The following is a 23,037-nucleotide window of genomic DNA, read 5'->3' on the forward strand; positions in this document are numbered from 1 at the left end:
CAGACGGGGCACTCCCGGCAATACCGTTTTATCTGCTGATACATCCCCGGCCAGTAGAATCGTTCGAGGATGGTTTATCCTGTTTTCTCGTCACCAAAGTGGCCCCTTAACAAATGGCTGTGGGTCAGGAACAGTACCTTGTCCTGAAACGGACCAGGGATTAACAACTGTGAGGACTGCTTAGGCCCGCCCTTTCTATACAACAGTCCATTCCGTTTAAAGAAATATGGACCTACTTGAAGAGGGTCTTCGTTATCCAGGGCACGACTCCAGGCGTTCTGTAGGGTGGGGTCTTCCTGTTGAGCAGCGCGGAATTCCCTATCGGTCTCCCAAAGATGGTCATCTAGCTGTACTGGATATGCAGTAGCGTGGCTTCATTTTTCTTTCTTTTTCTGACTCTTGGTTTTGTGTGGCTTGGTAGGCATCCCCGGGGTCATACCGGTCCGGGGAAACGGTGCTTCTGCCCTCCACTTTTCCAGGGAGTCGGTCGTTTCCTGGAGGAGGTGAGGGAGCCCGCTGTAATCACTGCCCAGGATCACTTGTTCCGGAAAATAGGGTACTAGGTCTACGGTCAGTAGGCTTCCTTGGTCGGTCGGTAGGATGTTGGACCCGCACTCTGGCGGTGGGATAGCACTTGGTGTCGCCATGTACGCATTGTATGGCAACCGTACCGGTCACCGGTCCTATGGTGGTCGGTAACTCCTGTGGGCGTAATACGCTTTGCCGGCAACCCGTATCGGCGAGAGCCCTCAGGGGATGTCCGTCAATCCTCACTGGACAGTGGAAGCGGGGAGGGCCTGTCTCTGGGGTATCACAAACAAGGTTGCGAACCAGTCCTACCTCCATTGGTTCCTCTTTCTGCGGGCATACCCGGGCAATGTGACCATATCCCCCACAATGATAGCACTGAGGTCCGGAGGGTGGTGGTCGGGGTAGAACCAGATAGGGAAAAAGGGGGACGGGGTCTGGTTTCCTGGGTAAGGATGGCCTTTGGGGTCGGATGTGACTGATATGGTGGGCTCGGGGTAGGTGTTCTTCCTTTACCTTCTGAATGTCCTGTGCACGACTGAAGGCGCTGGCGATTTCCACAGCGGTTTCCAGTGTCAGGCGAGCATGTTGACGTACCCACTTCTGGGTGGAGGGCTGTAAGGAAGCCAGGAATTGTTCTAAATAAATCTTCGCCAGGATGTCCTCTTTTGAGGAGTTGGCAGGCTTCAGCCAGCGGTTTGCCAGGTCCTGGATACGAAAGGAGAGAGCCCTGGGATTCTCCTGGGCCCTTCCTTTGCTTGTCTGAGACGAATCCTGTAGGTCTCTTCGTCGATCCCTAGACGCTCCAGAATACAGTCCTTTATCTCATTGTACGGGGTTTGTCCCTGTATGTTCGCTTGCTGATAGGCCGCCTGTAGTTCACCGGTCAGCAGAGGACCCAGATAGTGGCCCCAACGATCAAGTGGCCATGCAGCGGCTTGGGCCAGGCGCTCGAAATTCGTGAAGAAGAAATCCGGATCTTCACCCGGGACATACTTCTGTAGGACCACAGACGGAAGGGAGGTTACCGGTCTCTGTTGTCCCAAAACATCGGTCAGTCTCCCCATGGCCTGGTCTTGTGCTGTGCCTTGGCCTTTCAGGACGTCATGGAGCTGCCCCCGGTCATCCTCGGCAGTCTTGTGGAATTGTTCCATCAACTTCCCCATCTGCTCCTGGGTTTCAGCCAGCTTTTTAACTGCCGCCTCCTTGCTTCCGGTGTATCCCACTTCTGACACCAACTGTGGACTAGGGGTTTGGGCGGACCGGAATAACAGGCGTGGAGGCCGGATGTAGTGAGCTATGCTCCCTCGTGTTGTCATCTCTCGACTACTGCAACGGCTTATTCATTAACGCCCAAGCCAGAGTGACCAACAAAATGCAGACCATCCAGAATGCTGCAGCCCGTCCGTCTCCTGTCAGGAGCCCCGAAGTTCTCACCAATCTCTGAGACAATAAGGGACCTGCACTGGCTTAAGATTCGGAACAGGATCAAGTTTAAAGCGCTGTGCATAGTCTATAAAGCATTGCACAACTACGGTCCGCACTTCCTGAAATCCCAACTCAGGTTCCATTCTTCCACAAGATCGCTCCGATCTAACAACCTTAAACTGCTGCAGATTCCGCGAACTAAAACAGTCAACTGGGGCGATAGACGCTTCCTAGTGGCAGCCCCCAGATTATGGAACTCCTTACCAGCATCTATCAAAGACAGCCCGTCCTTGATGCAATTCCGCAGAAAGATAAAGACCTGTCTGTTTGATCAAGAATAGTTACAGGCTCAGCCTTGGGAATACATGCACAGTTTCTAGCGCCGAGACGCCTACGGGCAATTTGTCGCGCTGTACAAATTACAAAAATAAATAAATAAATGTCTTAGCTTTCTTTATTGTGGTACACAAAGTCAGGGTTGCGGAAGGTAAAGAAGCAGAGGGTAGGGATGGAGGAAGTGTTCCTGGCTGCCGTCGTCGGGCGAGGGAAGGTCCAGGAAGGTTCTGGCTGGACGTCTCTGGAAGAGATCCTTCTTCTCCCTGCCGGTCCGGTGGTCCTCGGAGTTAAAGGGAGAGAGAACAGGGCGGTTAGTCCTAAAACGCAGGACTATCTGAGTACTGTCACCAACACCAGGGTTGTGTGGAGGGCAAAGCGAGAGTGAGGAAGGGGACGGTAGGGTCGAAGATTGGAGGGAGTACGAGCGGGAAGGAAGAGGGTGGACTTGGTGAGGGTTCCGGTGTGGGATTCTCTACTCTACGTGACTCGGGTCGTGGTATATGGTATTTATATATATACAGTGCTCTTAGGGGTGCTACACGGTGAGGGGGTACTCTATTTACATAAATATACAGGTCCACCTGGGAGCCAGGAGACAGGGTACTCACATGCCCCGCCGCAACTCTCCCGCGAGTTGCGGCCGCTCTCCAGCCACCTCCTGGGGACTCCACCAGTCTTCGGTCCAGATGTCCTCGTCCTCGCCTCCGGTCTTCTCTTCTCCGCTATCTCCGTTCTCCACCTCCGGTTCTCTGCACGCTGTTTCCTGCCACGAGTCCGCCGCCTGGAACGCTCTCTCCTTGCTGCTGTCGACTTTTCCCGGTTCCGGGTCGGGATTGAAGGCGGGACTTCCGGGGTCAGCGTAAGGTCCTTCCGGTCTCCTGTCTATCGCGATTGGCTCCTGCAAGGGAAGAGAAAGGGGAGGAGACCGTGTTGCCAGGGACGCGGTATGGTCGGGCTCGGAGCCCAGAGAGTTCGTGCTGAGCCATCGCCCCAGGGAGGTAGGGGACGTTTCCGTTCCACAGACAGTCTTTGGCCAAGCCATTTCCTAGAGTTGCAACATCACAATATTTTCTCAGGATCAGTACATTCAATCGTCCATGTTTGGCACCCATCCCAGGCCAGGGCAGCATTGAACCTCCTCGAGCACAGGCAGTTCACTCTGACTTGCAGGTTTTGACGCGCCTGCGCTGTTCAGCTCTTGCTCACTGTTTACCCGACCGTCCATTTTATTTTAGGCCTCAGAAGCCACTTTTGGAACTATTACAGAAACAAACACAAATTCATGTTAATTATTGAATTAAAACCCATTCTATTAACCTCCCACCTTACTAATGATTCCCATTAGTTGTTACCTAGCAAAATAAGCTATATAAATGCATTTTATACTTTCATTTTCGACCTCTCCACAACACAAACGAATACAATAAGCACATTTAAATTATGTTTTGTTTATAAGTAAACTGCACATTAATTCACAACACAGTAACAATACATATTAGCTAGTTTTTATTGCAACATGCAAGCAAAGTTAGTATTCCCGTGTATAATAGTAAAAAAATAATGTGTGCATCTTACTCTATGGTTGGTTGTTTTTCACAAAACATGCAATCAGTAAATATTAACGTTATGGGACATTAATTTCGGGAGGGGTACACAAAATTTTGTGTTTGCCACCTCGCTCCATAAATTCCCTCATCTGGTGATTCTATCACCAAATAACTCTCAAAATTTGTGACAATTTAGCAGAACATGTTTCAATTTCTTTTTGTTAATGTCATCTATACTTTTGTATCTTTCTCTTTTGAGTCTTTGAAAAACTTTTCTTTCTTCCATTTCTATTTCGTTCTTTTCTCTCATTCTTCCTAGTTTTTCTTCATTTCTTTTCTTTATTGACTTTCTAAAATCTCTTCTACCTTTATATATGCAGCATAACCTTATCATGAAAACTACTATCACTAAAATCGTTATTGGAATTAGTATTTTACCTATAATTTAACTACCTATTTCTTGAAACCAATGTTTGATTGCTGAGAAACTTTTACCCAGCTTTTCAAGGACACCTTCAACCTCCAGTGGTTTAATTTCTCTATGCAAATCTATAATATTTATAATATACTTTTCAATGTTCTGACTTTTATCTGGAATATAAGTACAACAATGTTGAACTTTTAAAATTCCACAGACTCCTCCCTCTTTTGCTAAAATTATATCAAGGGCAAGTCGGTTTTGCATAACCTTAGCTCTCATAGCAACCATTTCAGTAGTGACCACCAGGAATCCTCCTGCTGTGTCTGTTGATAATCGATCAACGATTGTGGACAATTTTATGATTCTATTTGCATTGAACGAAATTCCCACTGCTGGTATCAGTGCTCCAAATACATCACCTATTATTTCTAACACACTTTCTCTTCTTTTTCGACTTAGAACTTTACCTATCTCATGCTTTCCATTAGTACCTCTATCTACATGGACAATCTTTGGAAAGACCAAACCCACATAACATGTCCCATACCAATGGTCCGGAAGTCTATAATAGGCTCTATTCCCACAAATTAAATAAATTCCAGGAAAAACAGGATCATTTCCTACTTTAAATCCCCAACCCCCTATAATTCTATAGGTATCTTCACATTGACTTGCACCCACAAAATAATTGTCATACATTGAGTTGTCTCTTCTAATACAAAATTTTCCCAACATTGGTGCATCTATATTGATTGCTATATTCACATTCTTGTCCTCAATGTTCTCATCATCAAATGTGTAATATTTAGACTTTGCATGTTTCATTTTCTCACTTCGTTTGTAAGCAAATCTTCTTTCCTCAGCCATATTTAAGAATGCCTTTTCCTCAACTCTTATTTTACATGTCAAGTTATGATTAAACGCATACTCGTGCGTTAACTCATCTACTTCTAAAAAATATTCTCCCATTACCTCTGCATATTTTCTTTTATTTAATGTATTGTCAATCTTTAATATTGCAAATATTTCATCTACATTGGAATAATGATATTCCAATTTCCCAGTCTTGTAAATCAAACTTGAAATTACACTACAAGTTACTCCATATGTAAGAGGAAGGTGGTGCTAGGTCACCCCTTCTGACACAGATGCTGGCAATTTTACAAAAACATAACAGTCATCAACATTCATTGTTTTAATGTACTCAAGTAATTACTTTGAAAAAGTGTTCTTGGTGTAATCGCTAATAGACCTATCTTGATGCAACTCCGGCTTGTACACATGAGTCTTATGCACTTTTTCTTTCTCAATTGGCTTACTTGAACTCACATTTGGTTTTAATTTTGTTAAATTAGTTTGAAAAGCAATCACAATAGCTAAAATTATCCATAATATAGTCAACAACCCCATGCATATTGTAAAGCATCTGCACCATTTTCTAAAAATAGAACATTTTGTTTTATGATTGCTCATTGCCATCTTTCCTAACGCCGTTTCTTCGACCTTATGTCACTTACAAGTTACACACTACTCACCACACTAACAAGTTTTCTTCGACCTTGTGTCAATCACTATTCTAAATTATACTATAATTAGATTTTTCTAACAAGTTTTCCTCGACCTTGTGTCAACTCCGACCTCTTCTATATTTACAAAAAACGTCTCACAGGATTTCAGACTTTTTAATTGAATATCATATACTTTGAACACCTAACTTCTCATTTCTTTGTTGACTTCTTTATTCACTTTTTCCAATTGGTTTTGGGTTGTACAGGTTTTCTTGACTGCTCTTAACTTCAACAATTGGTGGCAGGACAATATATGTCCACTCAGGTGATTTGTATCTCTGATTTGGACATCTTACACTTTTTGGCCTTTGAATAGTCTCTATTTTCTTTCCCAGTGTTTCTTTTTGACTGGTAATCTCGTTCACTTGATCTTCTTGCTCTTTTGTTTTATTCACTATTTTGAATCTCAATCCTCCAGTTCCTTTAGGCCAATTGTCTCCTTTACAGACTTTCTTAGTCTTCGGCTCTATTGTATTATGCTCCACTCTCCAAGCTCTTTTTCTTGTGCTTTTTCTTAATGGAGTTTCATCTGCGCTGTCATCAGTTTCACTCTCAGTGTCTTCTACTGTATCATTGATAATGATCTTCACAATATATTTTTCTTCATCAGTTTTAGTTTTCTCTACTGTTACTCTGTTAGGAACACCTTCATAACTGGTACTTGGAATCTCATCCTTGTCGTGAGTTACTTCCTCTTCCCCAGTTTCAGGATTTCCGTTCCTGCTTTCAGAGTCTTCAGATTGTTTTTCAGTTTTTTTCTTTTCAGCAACTTTCTCTTCAGTTTCTTTTGCGTCTCTACTGGTGCTTGTCTTTACCGACTCTCGACCTTCAAGTTGATCTTCTGAATCTGGTATTTCAACAGTCTCCCTTTCACCTTCACATTCAGACGCAGAACTGGCTTCTGATACTTCCAGATGTCGACGTTCCTTTCGATCTTCAATATCTGGATCCTTCTCTGGTTCACCTTCAGAATCAGAGTCAGTTGTACTTTCAACATCGTATGGGTATTCAGGTTCACGCACACGGATGGTGTGACTAGCATGAACCCACCTTTTCAGTCCAGCACACTTAACTGCAGTAGTACTACCCAAGATAACTTGACGTGGTCTTTGTCACCTTGGTACCAAACAATTTCTTCTGCGATGAACTTTCACTCGTACCCAGTTCCCAGGGACTAGATCATGAGCTGGAATTTTCTCTTTGGAATTTGATTGAGTTCCCACCTGGTGAAGCACAGAAGTTACTACATCAGATAGATTATTGCAGTAATCCAGTATGATGTCATCATTAATTGTCAACAACTTATTAACTGGTACATAAGCCTGTCTCATCACCCTTACCATCAAAATTTCGTGTGGAATCCAGTTTTTCTGTCAGGTATGCTTCTCAGTGTCATTAAAACAAGTGGCAAAGCATCAGGCCACTTCATTTCTGTTGCCAAACACATATTTGCAATTCTGTTTTTAATAGTTCCATTCACCTGTTCAACTACTCCTGAAGCCTCAGGTCTATATGCACAATGTAGCTTCTGGCCATGTCCAGAGCTTCACAGATCATCTGCATTAACTCATTTTGGAAATGCGGGCCTCTGTCCGATTCAATCGTAACCGGAAACCCGAAGCGTGGTATTACCTCACGCAAGAACAGTTTAGCAACAGTCAATCCATCATTCCTCCGTGTGGGGTAAGCTTCCACCCATCGAGAGAACAAGCAGATTATCACAAGAACATATCTAAGTCTGTTGCATGGAGGTAGCTCAACAAAATCCATTTGAACTCTTGTGAATGGGCCACCCTCCCGTCCAATGGTTCCCAAACTTACAACAGTTTTTCTGTTTGGATTAAATTGCTGACAGACTAAGCATCTTTGACACAAGCTTTCAGCAATTATTCTGAATTTAGGATTATACCAAGTCTGTCTGAAGAGACGAATCATAGTGTCTCTGCCAATGTGTGCTTGACCATGGTACATTCGGGCCATATCTGAAATCATGCTATCGGGCATTACTGGTCTTTCATCTTTGTAAACCCAAATTTCATCTTCCTCCCTTTGTCTACATCCTGATTTTAGCCAAATATCCTTTTCCTCTGCTCCTGCCTCTTCTTGCATTTGCTTCACTTCCTGCCAAGTTTCCACTACAGTTGTTAGCAATAAAGGAATTGGAAAATGTTCTCCAGTTTTCTCTCTATTGATTGAAATTTGATTCTTTGCACAATGCTTTGCAATTGCATCTGCGTAACTGTTTCCGCTGGTGATATAATCCTCACCCTTTTTATGAGCTGAACATTTTACCACAGCCAATTTTTCAGGTAACTGTATCACGTCAATCAGTGTCTTCACAAACTCTGCATTCCAAATGGGTGTTCCTGCAGAGGTCAAATAACCTCTTTGGGACCAAAGCTGTCCATAATCATGAACAGCTTGATAACCATATTGACTATCAGTCACTATGGTTACTTTCACCTCTTTTCCCAACTCACATGCTCGTATCAAAGCAATCAATTCCGCTATTTGAGCAGAATGAATTCCTTTCAGACAAGATGCTTCCAACACTTCTGCTACTGTACAAACAGCATATGCAGCACTTAGAACACCACTCTCTGTTCTCAAGCATGATCCATCCACAAACATTACAAAATCTGATTTGAGTAAAGGTTCATCTTTAATGTCTGGACGGGGCTTTGTGCAATACTCCAGAACATCCAAACATTTGTGATCAAGCTCACCTTTCACTTCTGCTTCAACTGTATCAGGTAGCAATGTTGATAGGTTGACATTCACACATCTTGCAATTGTCACATTCTCAGCTCCCAAGATTATTTTCTCATAACGTGTCATTCTGCTGTTAGTCATGTACTGGGTCTTTGCTCTTGTGAGGAGAATCTCCACTGAATGAGGTACATAGACTCTCACAGGAAATCCCATCACAATTCCTTCACTTTGCTCCAGACGTACACTTGTTGCTGCTACTGCTTTCAGACAACCTGGCAAAGCCTTTGCAACAGGGTCCAAAACAGCTGAGAAATACGCAATTGGTTTTCTCATTCTTCCGTGCCTCTGAATTAATACTGACAGAGCACATCCTTTTCGCTCACTGCAGTACAGTTCAAATTCTTTTTCGTAATCAGGCATTCCCAAAGCTGGTGCTTCACACAACTTCATTTTTAGCTGTTCAAATGCTTCCATCTCTGTTTTGGTCAGAACAATAGGGTCTCTGATGTCTGCTTTTGTCAATATCTGCAATGGTTTTGCAATCAATGAAAATCCACTTATCCAATGTCTGCAATAACCTACCATTCCTAGGAACATTCTTACTTGTCTTTGAGTCTTAGGTGGCTGCATTCCTTGTATCATTTGAATTCCTCAATTGTGACCTGTCTAATTCCTTTTGCAATCTTGTGGCCTAAATACTGTACTTCTTTTTGACAAAACTGTAATTTTGATGGAGACACCTTATGTCCCTCCTCAGCCAAATGATTCAACAATGCCACTGTATCAGTTATACAGGCATCCTTTGTCTTTGATGCAACCAAAAGATCATCAATATACTGTACTAACACAGATTCTCCAGGCATACTCAAATTTTCTAATGATTTCTTTAGCAGCTGATTAAAAATAGATGGACTTTCAGTGTACCCTTGTGGAATTCTACACCATGCTAGGATACGATTTTGGAAACGTAACACAAAAATTGGTTGGCTTTCTGGATGCAATGGAACAGTAAAGAACGCATTGCATAAATCAATCACTGTGTACCATTCTGCATCATGTGGTATTTGGTACAAAATCACTGCTGGATTCGGAACAATTGGACAACATGGGACAACAATTTTATTAACCTTTCTCAGGTCCTGCACAATTCTAAATGTTCCATGTGGCTTTTTTCAATCCCATAATTGGTGAATTACAAGGACTACTCTCAATTTCTCTTAGAATTCCCTGCTCAATCATTTTGTCAATTACTGGAGTAATTCCTTCAATTACCTCTGCATTCATTTTATACTGAGGTATATTCGGGTAGCTTGCACCTTCTTTTATAGACACTTTCACAGGATCAACTCCTTTCATCAAACCTTTGTCTTTTCCAGTGAAATCCCACACACTTTCTTTTACTGCCTCTTTCAGTTCAACCGGAATTTTCTCTTTATCAAAAACAGGAAACAGTTTATCTTGTTCTGTCTCAATCATTAGCATTGTCAATTTATACAAACTATCTTCGTCTGGAGTCTGCAATTCTATGCCATCTTGTGATCAGTATATGGCACAGTTCATTTTACACAATATATCCCTGCCTAGCAAGTGAACAGAAAAAAAATAAAAAATAAAAAAAAAAAAAAAAAAATAATTTACAACAAGGGGTGGTGATGGACAGAGTCTCTGAATTAAGCAGAGTACTCTCACCCAGTCAAGAGATCAGGGCTAGATCCAACACCGTTTTTTAGCTCATTGCACCATCCCAGTTTCAGAACCTGGCTGTATGCAAATTAGTCTGTCCCTGGCCCAGTGCATCATGGGAACAGGGCAGACCAGACTACAAAAGCCAATTCTTACACTGGGAAGGAAACAAGCTTCCGGGGACCGGTTTCTGCCATTTCAGGCGTCTTCGGCCCGGCTTGCTTGAATCCTGATGGTGCAATGAGCAAGGGACTCACATCTGAGTATACCCTTCCACGCTTAGGGTGGACAAAATAATTTACAACAAGGGGTGGTGATGGACAGAGTCTCTGAATTAAGCAGAGTACTCTCACCCAGTCAAGAGATCAGGGCTAGATCCAACACCGTTTTTTAGCTCATTGCACCATCCCAGTTTCAGAACCTGGCTGTATGCAAATTAGTCTGTCCCTGGCCCAGTGCATCATGGGAACAGGGCAGACCAGACTACAAAAGCCAATTCTTACACTGGGAAGGAAACAAGCTTCCGGGGACCGGTTTCTGCCATTTCAGGCGTCTTCGGCCCGGCTTGCTTGAATCCTGATGGTGCAATGAGCAAGGGACTCACATCTGAGTATACCCTTCCACGCTTAGGGTGGACAAAATAATTTACAACAAGGGGTGGTGATGGACAGAGTCTCTGAATTAAGCAGAGTACTCTCACCCAGTCAAGAGATCAGGGCTAGATCCAACACCGTTTTTTAGCTCATTGCACCATCCCAGTTTCAGAACCTGGCTGTATGCAAATTAGTCTGTCCCTGGCCCAGTGCATCATGGGAACAGGGCAGACCAGACTACAAAAGCCAATTCTTACACTGGGAAGGAAACAAGCTTCCGGGGACCGGTTTCTGCCATTTCAGGCGTCTTCGGCCCGGCTTGCTTGAATCCTGATGGTGCAATGAGCAAGGGACTCACATCTGAGTATACCCTTCCACGCTTAGGGTGGACAAAATAATTTACAACAAGGGGTGGTGATGGACAGAGTCTCTGAATTAAGCAGAGTACTCTCACCCAGTCAAGAGATCAGGGCTAGATCCAACACCGTTTTTTAGCTCATTGCACCATCCCAGTTTCAGAACCTGGCTGTATGCAAATTAGTCTGTCCCTGGCCCAGTGCATCATGGGAACAGGGCAGACCAGACTACAAAAGCCAATTCTTACACTGGGAAGGAAACAAGCTTCCGGGGACCGGTTTCTGCCATTTCAGGCGTCTTCGGCCCGGCTTGCTTGAATCCTGATGGTGCAATGAGCAAGGGACTCACATCTGAGTATACCCTTCCACGCTTAGGGTGGACAAAATAATTTACAACAAGGGGTGGTGATGGACAGAGTCTCTGAATTAAGCAGAGTACTCTCACCCAGTCAAGAGATCAGGGCTAGATCCAACACCGTTTTTTAGCTCATTGCACCATCCCAGTTTCAGAACCTGGCTGTATGCAAATTAGTCTGTCCCTGGCCCAGTGCATCATGGGAACAGGGCAGACCAGACTACAAAAGCCAATTCTTACACTGGGAAGGAAACAAGCTTCCGGGGACCGGTTTCTGCCATTTCAGGCGTCTTCGGCCCGGCTTGCTTGAATCCTGATGGTGCAATGAGCAAGGGACTCACATCTGAGTATACCCTTCCACGCTTAGGGTGGACAAAATAATTTACAACAAGGGGTGGTGATGGACAGAGTCTCTGAATTAAGCAGAGTACTCTCACCCAGTCAAGAGATCAGGGCTAGATCCAACACCGTTTTTTAGCTCATTGCACCATCCCAGTTTCAGAACCTGGCTGTATGCAAATTAGTCTGTCCCTGGCCCAGTGCATCATGGGAACAGGGCAGACCAGACTACAAAAGCCAATTCTTACACTGGGAAGGAAACAAGCTTCCGGGGACCGGTTTCTGCCATTTCAGGCGTCTTCGGCCCGGCTTGCTTGAATCCTGATGGTGCAATGAGCAAGGGACTCACATCTGAGTATACCCTTCCACGCTTAGGGTGGACAAAATAATTTACAACAAGGGGTGGTGATGGACAGAGTCTCTGAATTAAGCAGAGTACTCTCACCCAGTCAAGAGATCAGGGCTAGATCCAACACCGTTTTTTAGCTCATTGCACCATCCCAGTTTCAGAACCTGGCTGTATGCAAATTAGTCTGTCCCTGGCCCAGTGCATCATGGGAACAGGGCAGACCAGACTACAAAAGCCAATTCTTACACTGGGAAGGAAACAAGCTTCCGGGGACCGGTTTCTGCCATTTCAGGCGTCTTCGGCCCGGCTTGCTTGAATCCTGATGGTGCAATGAGCAAGGGACTCACATCTGAGTATACCCTTCCACGCTTAGGGTGGACAAAATAATTTACAACAAGGGGTGGTGATGGACAGAGTCTCTGAATTAAGCAGAGTACTCTCACCCAGTCAAGAGATCAGGGCTAGATCCAACACCGTTTTTTAGCTCATTGCACCATCCCAGTTTCAGAACCTGGCTGTATGCAAATTAGTCTGTCCCTGGCCCAGTGCATCATGGGAACAGGGCAGACCAGACTACAAAAGCCAATTCTTACACTGGGAAGGAAACAAGCTTCCGGGGACCGGTTTCTGCCATTTCAGGCGTCTTCGGCCCGGCTTGCTTGAATCCTGATGGTGCAATGAGCAAGGGACTCACATCTGAGTATACCCTTCCACGCTTAGGGTGGACAAAATAATTTACAACAAGGGGTGGTGATGGACAGAGTCTCTGAATTAAGCAGAGTACTCTCACCCAGTCAAGAGATCAGGGCTAGATCCAACACCGTTTTTTAGCTCATTGCACCATCCCAGTTTCAGAACCTGGCTGTATGCAAATTAGTCTGTCCCTGGCCCAGTGCATCATGGGAACAGGGCAGACCAGACTACAAAAGCCAATTCTTACACTGGGAAGGAAACAAGCTTCCGGGGACCGGTTTCTGCCATTTCAGGCGTCTTCGGCCCGGCTTGCTTGAATCCTGATGGTGCAATGAGCAAGGGACTCACATCTGAGTATACCCTTCCACGCTTAGGGTGGACAAAATAATTTACAACAAGGGGTGGTGATGGACAGAGTCTCTGAATTAAGCAGAGTACTCTCACCCAGTCAAGAGATCAGGGCTAGATCCAACACCGTTTTTTAGCTCATTGCACCATCCCAGTTTCAGAACCTGGCTGTATGCAAATTAGTCTGTCCCTGGCCCAGTGCATCATGGGAACAGGGCAGACCAGACTACAAAAGCCAATTCTTACACTGGGAAGGAAACAAGCTTCCGGGGACCGGTTTCTGCCATTTCAGGCGTCTTCGGCCCGGCTTGCTTGAATCCTGATGGTGCAATGAGCAAGGGACTCACATCTGAGTATACCCTTCCACGCTTAGGGTGGACAAAATAATTTACAACAAGGGGTGGTGATGGACAGAGTCTCTGAATTAAGCAGAGTACTCTCACCCAGTCAAGAGATCAGGGCTAGATCCAACACCGTTTTTTAGCTCATTGCACCATCCCAGTTTCAGAACCTGGCTGTATGCAAATTAGTCTGTCCCTGGCCCAGTGCATCATGGGAACAGGGCAGACCAGACTACAAAAGCCAATTCTTACACTGGGAAGGAAACAAGCTTCCGGGGACCGGTTTCTGCCATTTCAGGCGTCTTCGGCCCGGCTTGCTTGAATCCTGATGGTGCAATGAGCAAGGGACTCACATCTGAGTATACCCTTCCACGCTTAGGGTGGACAAAATAATTTACAACAAGGGGTGGTGATGGACAGAGTCTCTGAATTAAGCAGAGTACTCTCACCCAGTCAAGAGATCAGGGCTAGATCCAACACCGTTTTTTAGCTCATTGCACCATCCCAGTTTCAGAACCTGGCTGTATGCAAATTAGTCTGTCCCTGGCCCAGTGCATCATGGGAACAGGGCAGACCAGACTACAAAAGCCAATTCTTACACTGGGAAGGAAACAAGCTTCAGAACAAGTGAACAGGACTGCTGTCGCACACCACAAACCGATGCATATCTTTATATGTCCCAATCTCTATTTCAACTGGTTTTGTCAAAGGGGTATTTATTTTTCTGTTAGCTACACCTACAACCTGGATTGTCTCACCCAAGAGAGGAAGATTTTGAATTTCCACTGATCTTACAGTAGAACGGGTAGCACCAGTGTCCACTAGGAAAGTTATTTCCACATCATTCACCTTTCCGCTCACAAATGGACCTGACTGATCTACCTCAAGAGTGGCTCCAAGCACACACTCCTCTTCCTCCCTCAGGCACCGTCAGAAACTTTCATCTGGCTCACTGCCATTCTCTTCTTGCAACCAATATTGAGGACACGCATTTATTCTTTGCGGTCTTTTTACCTGCTCACCTCCGCTGAATCCTGTCTCTGCACTGTATCTCTGCTGATTCCCACTGTATGGCAGTGGCGGTTGCGGCACCTGACTTTGCCGATTTGCTATCTGCTGTTGCTGCGGTTGCTGCTGAATTACCTCAAACTGCACCTGCGGATTCAATGATGTATGTTCCCCATTAACTCTATGCGCACATTTACACTCTCGTTTCCAATGCCCTATCTTGCCGCAGTTGAAACATAGCATTTTATTTTTCAATTCATCAATATTCCCTACCAATTTAGGTTTACCTTTAAACCCACCTTGATCCCCTGCATTCTTATTCTCCATTTGTGCTACTTGTTGTTCTGCTACTTTTACTTGTGCCCACATGGCTTTCTCTTTTAGCTTCTTTTGTTTTGCATCAATCTCCTCACTGCAATATTTTGCTTGTCTCAATACCTTATCTACTGCACTCGACTGCCAATCCATCATACTATGTCTAATCATATCTGAAATTTCTGGTCTTAATCCATATACAAATCTATATCCAAAATGGTTCATGTCTTTTTCATTTAACTCCTCATAACCACTATATTATTTGAAAACCAATAACAACCTTTCATAAAATGAATGCACAGTTTCTTTTGGCTCCTGGGTAGTCCTGTCTATCTTTACCCAATCAGTTTCTTTTGGAGGTATTTTGGTTTTCAACCACACTATCACTTGTTCGTACTTCCTCATCACATCTGGTGATGGAGCTCCCGTTTTCTCATCTCTGGGATACTCCTCCCTTGGCCAACACACAGATATTTTACATTCTGTCCATAAATCTGTTGGCACCACTATGTCAAATAATCCATCTAAATCAATCCACAACACTTTTACAAATCTGTCAACTTGTCTATACCACTCTACTGGTTTTTCTCTTAGCCTGGGAAAATCATTCGTAAATGACAATATATCTTGTCTACTCCAAGGCACATGCACATATCCTCCTCCAGGAATTTCTCTCATAGGGAATTCAGTTACCGCTTTTCCCTTCTCTCTAATGGGGAAAGCTAAGGTAGACTTATCACTATTTTCTTCTTTCTTCTTTGCCCACTTGACTCTCCATTTACCTACATCACCCCATTTGCGCAACAACACGATCAAATCTTTTATCTGAACTTGTCCTCCTGCAGTATTCATATTTTCAATGTCTCTTTCTGCAAAATCTACTCGATAAGTTTTCTGCAATGACTTTATTTTGGAAAAATCTATTCCACATTCACTTGCCACTTCTTCTAATTGATCGTACATTGTCTTAGCTCTCCATGTTATGCTTTTACATAAAAACATGAGCTCATCATCCTGGTAAGTTTTTAATCTGTCTGTCCCAATTGTTCCAATTATTAATTCTTCCATGTCTACTTTTAATTTAGCCACATCCAACACTTTTAATTCCTGCTCTTTTAATTTTAACGTTTTTATCCATTCACTCAACTCTTTTTCTGATGTTCCCATGGGTGTCTCCGTTAAATCTACTTTATCTGCACTTCTCTCTGGAGTAGCAGAATCAGATTCTGCTCCTGTTGGGTATCCGCATGACAAATTTTTATTAAGAGTTAACTCTGGTGGATTTACAATTATATTCTGCCTTATTTCTGATAAATCAGGACAAGTATTCTCTTTTGCTCTCTATAGACTTTGTTGTAATGGAATTGTTAATCTCGGCTCTTATATTTTCTGATCTTCAAATACTGGGATCACAGGTCCTATTGTTACAGGGACAGTTACAGCTTCCATATTTTGAGTAAGGGTTTGAATCAACTCATGTGCAGAACGCTCATAATCAGACATATTTGGCTGTTCATTACTTCGTCTTTCTGCACTCAGCACAATTCTGTGTGAATCATTACTTTGTACAGGGGTTCCTGTAATTCTAGCTTCTCCTATCGGTGTACTCAGGACATATCTTGTGTCTACTCTTTCAGGAAAATCTCTAAAATTTGATGGTTGTCTTGGCGTTTCATTAGCTCTTTCTTCTGCCATCGGAGCATTTGGGGTAGTCCATAAAGAACTTGGTTGTTATGGGGGCGGTCTCCTATTTAATATTTCTTCTAAAACAGCATCCTCTGATTCACTTTCACCATAACTTTGATTTCCTAATTCTGTATTCTTTTTCTTCTCTGTACTTTTCCGTCCCTCATATTCTTCTACCAATCTGACAGGATACATGCCATCGCACATACTTCCATCCCTCCATCTTCGCATTCTAGTCTCATGAGTTTCTCTCCACAAATCTCTACCTCTACCTCTCGGTCTAAGATGCCTACTCAACCTCTCACTCTCCATTTGATGCATCTCATCTTCCCACTCAACCAATGCTTCAAATTGAGTTGGTCTGGGTCTCGGTTCAAGTTTCATCCTTGGTATAATGTACCCAATTTTCCAACCAAACACACGTATGGTAACCATATTTTGTCAACATATAGGAAGCAGGCGTTTTCGGTGAAGGAAGTATTTTTCCCTCTCTCGTAACTACCTCTTTGTCTTTCACGAACATGTTTTCAGCTTTTTAAACAATGAAGATTTCTTCTTGTCGTCATCATCATAATATTATTATGACATTTTCGGTAAACTTTCCTGCTTTCAAAAGATCGCGTACTATTCTGTTGCTGATTCCGTAACACCAACCTATCACAGCGCGGTTCGCACTAATGCATCAGTTAGAACACGATACGTCACTTTAGTGCTTAACCAATAGCCTTTGCTGCTTTCTGTGATGAACCAATCAGCTCCTACTCTGTCTTGGTCACACGGACCAATCCCAGCGCAACACTTTTGACGTCACAAGCGCTCCGGCTTCTGCAGCGCCGACTGACCCCTCCTTTACAGGGTTTTTTCAAGAAGCCGTATTTACAAGATATTTCATAAAATCAGTTAGTAATTACACAAAACAAATCCACTAATCTGTTTCGCTAATAAAGTGATAGAATTTTCAATCGCACAAGTATTCTGTAACCGGAGTAGACGCTCCTCAGAATTTTTAGACTCGTTGATAAAGCAACACTACTGGCCTTACCCTTCTATCAGGCAATAACAAACTTGTTTCTCCAGTAAAGCACATACAGAGATCTTTTTCACATCCTTAGAGACAATCCCAGAGTTTCACTTGAACGCGTATTGCAATTTTATTTACACACGTTCATACGGAAAACCCTATTCATATACGCATGAACTCTGTGTTACCAGTAGGCAGCGCGTCCATCTAACCTACCACAGAATTCCTCTATCACTAGTAAAGTAGATGCCGCTCCTTTACCCTTCTTTCAAGCTCGGGTTGAGTCCTACTACTCTCCCAGCAGTAAGTTTTAATCAGGATGCACGGAATGATCCCTATACTTGAAGGCTGAAATTTCATAGACTGTCCTCACTATACATTTATCCTTTCATACCTAAGGTCCCTAAACAGTGATATACGACGATACCAACGCAGTATTCGACAATACTCCTTTTTTGAAACAGACGAATTCACTGTGCGACTTTACCTAGCCACACTTCCTCCATCTGCAGACAGAGGCACTGGCTTCACCCAACACTTGGAAGCCTTTCCAAAACTACATATAACGTAATACAAACTCAACAGATGTTAGTCATAATTCTGTACAACAAACTCTATATAGTACTTTATACATAACCCTAGCTAATTTCCTTAGCAACCACTACTCTGCTACCAAGATATAACTGCTACAGCGCGGCTCCAGAAATCATTTCTAATCAATACTCACCATTTCCCTGAAACCTTAAAATTCACAAATCATGCATCAGTGGGGCCCATAACACTGCGAATTTACCCAGTTCACTTACACTTGGCTTCAAGGCTTTGGTGAATCGCAAAGGAGAAAAAAGGAGAAATGCTGTAACATTTGGTGGAGCGTCTAAACCTATTTAACTATTTATTATTTACACCTGCAGATTATTACACTTTACCATGGTTTTATTCAAACATTTAATTTATTCAGACACACCACCATAGTGGCAATGGATCTGCTAGAATGAAAATTAGGCGTAGGAAAATCACAAGACCCGCTTTTAAAATTCCATTTTCCCAATTTTATTAATAGCAAAAAAACTTTATTATGTCTGACATTTATGCATTAGTAAATTCTTTATTCAGAAAATCTTAAACTTTATTTCAAAATGATCATTTTTATTGAGAGCTCAAGAAAATCGCTTTATTTTAGAAAACAGTTAAAGTTTAGCAAAGAACAGATAGTTCCAAATTCATTCTCTCTTAACATCCCTAACTAACACCCTCATCTTATCCTTCAGTCCTGTAAAGCAAACAAGTAAAAAAAAAAACAATAAAGTCTTACATCCAGGAATCGGTCAGTAATCGGGCAGCATCTCCAGTAGAAATTAGGAAAGCGACCCCTTCTAGTCAAATCCAGGGGTTTTTATACCCTAATTCCCTAACTTAATCTATCTAAAAAGTAACTATCATCTCTTATTCAAAATTTCATTGGACAATTTCGGGGTGAGTGAGCATCATCTCACCATTACAACATCATTTTCTTGATGGTTCAGCAGAAAAATAAAGGGTCTTTGTTTTAGGACAGTCTTAGGCCTAGCCATTTCCTAGAGTGGCAACTTCACAATATTTTCTCAGGATCAGTACATTCAATCGTCCATGTTTGGCACCCATCCTAGGTTCCAGGCCAGGGCAGCCTTGAACCTCCTCGAGCACCGGCAGTTCACTCTGACTTACAGGTTTTGACACGCCTGCGCTGTTCAGCTCTTGCTCACTGTTTACCCGACCGTCCATTTTATTTTAGGCCTCAGAAGCCACTTTTGGAACTATCACAGAAACAAACACAAATTCATGTTAATTATTGAATTAAAACCCTTTCTGTTAACCTCCCACCTTACTAATGTTTCCCATTAGTTGTTACCTAGCAAAATAAGCTACATAAGTGCGTTTTATACTTACATTTTCGACCTTTCCACAACACAAACGAATACAATAAGCACATTTAAATTACGTTTTATTTATAACTAAACTGCACATTAATTCACAACACAGTAACAATACATATTAGCTAGTTTTTATTGCAACATGCAAGCAAAAAGTTAGTATTCTCGTGTATAATAATACAAAAAGAATGTGTGCATCTTACTCTATGGTTGGTTATTTTTCACAAAACATGCAATCAGTAAATATTAACGTTATGGGACATTAATTTCGGGAGGAGTACACAAAATATTGTGTTTGCCACCTCGCTCCATCAATTGTTGCTTGCATTTATTGATGACATTTAAAAACACCACATCTGCAACTAGTGAAGTGACTCTTCTGATGGAACCAAGTCAACACAGTTGCCTCCTCCTGCTTCCACACACTTCACATGCTCTGCAGAATCTTCAGATGGATCCCAACCAACAATAGAAAGGCTGTCACTCAGGCCCTCGTCACTCGACTATGGCAATGCCCTCTACCCCAGCATCTCCACCCAGCTCCTCAGAAGGCTCAAGACCATACAGAACGCCACAGCTAGATTCATCCTCGACTTCCCCAAACAAATCCACATCCACCCGCACCTGAGAGACCTCCATTGGCTCCCCAGCCAGAAGAATTGCCAGTTCAAGGTTCTCACATACGCCTACAAAGATCTCCTTTTCACTCACCCTCACAGAAACCACCCACATCAATTGCAGCGGTGGCCGCTTCTTCTCCTACACGCTCCCAAAACCTGGAATGACCTTTCCTTCCAGCTTCTTACAGCCTTCTCGCTGGCACACTTCAGAAAGAGACTCAAGACCTGGCTCTTCGACAAAGACACAGTACCCAGATACCCTTAGGGGTGACAGTGCTGCACTTTATAAATGTTGTTTGATTGATTGAGTAGATTGAACCATAGCACTATAGAAGTGACCTTCTATGCATACCATACTCCTTAACGTTTCCACCCCTAGCCCTTCTGGTAGTTGACATTCTTGCTTTTGCGACAGACACACAAATTGCATTTTAAAAAAACAGACGACTTGCTATTTGTTGTAGTATTTGTTGGGCGAAACTGTCGCATGTTTATTCATACTATATAATGGAATACAAAGGTAGGGTTAACTTACGGTTGATCCAAGTGACAAGCCTGTTTAAGATGAAAACAATATCACACCACCGGAAATCACAGTGATGCTTTATTTACCATCCAGTGCTCCGCATTCTTCCTTGGGGGTGCAGCCCATACAATTTTAAAGTTGCTGCACCCGTGCCACCACGGAGCGAATTAAGGCCAACTCCCGGATGTCAAAATATCAACTGTCCCTTGCGGGCTAACAGTGTCGGTGTCACATTCTTCTCATGGCCCCATATGGCCTGAGGATATAGTGTGCAGCCCCCATCTCCATCTTTTGGGGCACTATTAGCTTTTTGCGTTAGTATTGCACATATAAACTGCCAAGGCTCAGGTTGGCCTAAAGCGACCATTAGTTCCCCCAACCTATGTAGCTCTAGGGGTCATTCAACTGCAACCAAATGAGGTCAAATCCCATCAAATATTCCTTGTAAATATTTCATTGCCCAAGCAGACCGTGCCTTATGAAGCCAAATTCAGAGTTGTTGTTGGCTAACCCTCCCGCACATGGTAACTGCTCTCAGCTGTTTGTGGTGTATGGCTGTAGCCTTGAACTTTCACTATGCCCTTATGGTCTCATGCAGTTTGAACTTATTTGGTGCCTAGTGGCCAATCCTTTTGATTCTGTTACTGGGAAAGTCCTCCTTGAATGCTGTTGTTGCAGCCCCAATCCTAAAACAATGTGCAGAGTATACTCCTTTTGAGTAACCCGCAGTTTGCAGGATTTTGGCCTGTACTGTGTGAAACTGGAATATGGTGAGTGGTGTATGAGAAAAAAAGCCTGTTGTGCGTGGGTGTACTAGCACGCATTGTTGCACTATTGTGACTTGTATAGTATTGCTCCCCTCTAGGGTATGTAAGGTGACAGTTGTGCCCCCACACTTGGTTTTTCTTGGAGCTCCTCACTTTGATGTGCAACTGGTTGCCCCCTACTTGAATGTCCTACACTTCTAGAGCTTTCATTGTGGTATCTGCTTTGGAGTGTGCTACCAACTCACTGCACCTGAAGGCGCCAAAGATTGCAAACAAAAATGCTGCCTTGAGTAATGTGTCTTTATATTTGGTAGTGTACATGATGCCCAGCTCATCTAGCATGCTTTTTAATGTTCCAAATCCCATTTGTAGCCTGCTGTCCAGTGCCTCGGGCTCGTCCCGTGCCCACCCTCTAAGAGCAGTCCGTAGTGGGAAGTTGCTAGTAAAGTCAGCCTGCCCTGCTAGCTTGATGAAGTACGCTATTGCTGCCATATGCCTGCACACCCAGGGATGGGATTTTCCATTGTCCCTAGCTCATAGCACAAACTGTTGCACACTCAATCTGTGCCAGCATCTGCTAGTCTGATTAGCTGTTGTAGACAAGAAGGCAGATCCTGTACTGTGTTCTGGTGCCATGTGCCAATGCTCGCTCACCCAGGGCCATTAATCTGGAGTACACTCCACTAGTCTCCATCAGTCCTCCTAGAAGGGGGTCATCCATGAATATGCCTCTGGGCAGTCCACTCAGAATCCCTCCCACTGGAAATGAGAAACTGTGTCAGCTGTGGTGTTCTTTACACTTTGCACATAGCAAGCTGGAAAGTCTGCAGTGTTGTTCAGGCAAGCCCTGGCAAATTCTCTAGTAAATCCCAGCATGATGGGGCATTCTGCTTCCTGGGCATGAACCGCGTGCACAACTGCATTGCTGTCAAACTAAAACACAACCTCTCTGCCTTTAGTTCCTTGGGCCACAACAAGAGTACCAGTGCTATGGGAAAGAGCATTAGGGCTGCTACATTCTTTGTGATGGCCTGCTGGCACCAAGCACTGGGCCACTGTGCTGCACTCCAGTGAGCTCATAATATGACACCAATCCTTCTTGCACTGATGCATCCATGAATATCCTTAGCTGCTGGGTTGTTGAATGGGGTTGGGGGGCTCTCCAGATCAGCACCCAGTTGAAGTTCCACAAAAAGGTTGCCCACATGCCCAGGTCTTGTTTCATCCCCCGATGCAGCCGAATTAAGTGATGTTTGTTGACCACTTTGGCTGTAGCCCTGACAAGTCTGCGTGCAAATGGTATACCCGCCGGGATTACCCTCGCTAGAAAGTTGAGCCGCCCAGTAAACTTTGAATGGTGGCAAGTGTTACCCTTTCCCTTGCTAGGATGTTCAGAATTTCTGTACAGGGGGCCACTATTCTGTCTTGAGGCAAAAGACACATCTCCCATGAGTTGTCCAGCTCTATACCCAAGAGTGTGAGGGCATGATTAGGGCCCTGGATCTTCATAGGAGCCAGTGGAACTCCCAGTTCATAGCAAAGCTTTTGAAAAGTTAAGAGGGTCTCCTTACAATCATTCGTGTC

At 43.7% G+C, this 23,037-nt stretch overlaps 1 long non-coding RNA gene across 1 annotated transcript in view; it reads right to left on the reverse strand.

The window, feature by feature from the left end:
• Window positions 1-18,768: 18,768 nt before the first annotated feature.
• The window catches only part of LOC144753762 (uncharacterized), a 134,831-nt gene continuing 130,562 nt past the window's right edge, over window positions 18,769-23,037 (reverse strand). The window contains exon 3 of the long non-coding RNA XR_013594513.1: window positions 18,769-19,423. This is a non-coding gene — a long non-coding RNA (uncharacterized LOC144753762). The remainder of the gene's footprint in view (window positions 19,424-23,037) is intronic.

The sequence above is a fragment of the Lissotriton helveticus genome, chromosome 5_1 (assembly GCF_964261635.1).
Source record: "Lissotriton helveticus chromosome 5_1, aLisHel1.1, whole genome shotgun sequence".
In the NCBI taxonomy this organism is placed as follows: Eukaryota; Metazoa; Chordata; class Amphibia; order Caudata; family Salamandridae; genus Lissotriton; species Lissotriton helveticus.